General features: G+C 61.9%; 1 protein-coding gene across 1 annotated transcript in view; it reads right to left on the bottom strand.

Moving 5' to 3' along the window:
* LOC106632107 (zinc finger protein 436-like) overlaps positions 1-289 on the bottom strand; it is a 3,951-nt gene that overhangs the window by 1,645 nt on the left and 2,017 nt on the right. The window lies entirely within an intron of this gene.

Here is a 289-nt window from a genome sequence, read left to right as displayed (position 1 = left end):
CTGCCCCCAGCCGCCACCGGCACCCCCGATGTCCCCCCAAGGGGCCTTTTCCGCTCAGCCTTGCACTTCTTCATTCTCCAAACATCCCCCCCAAAAAAACCAACCCAGGGAGCGCCCAGGATATCTGGCCCGAGCTCCCTCCCCTCCCCACTCACCTGCACAATGGGGGGGAGGCGATGATCCCACAGGTGGGGGCTGCGAATTCAGGCAAGGCACGACTGAGTGCTTCTTTCTCCTTTCCTTGATGCTCCTCTTCCTCTTCCATCCCACCTCCCCCTCCTCCCTAACC

The sequence above is a fragment of the Geospiza fortis genome, unplaced genomic scaffold, assembly GCF_000277835.1.
Source record: "Geospiza fortis unplaced genomic scaffold, GeoFor_1.0 scaffold757, whole genome shotgun sequence".
Taxonomy (NCBI): Eukaryota; Metazoa; Chordata; class Aves; order Passeriformes; family Thraupidae; genus Geospiza; species Geospiza fortis.
Note: the sequence above shows the minus strand (reverse complement) of the source record. Positions and strands in the feature narration are given on the sequence as shown.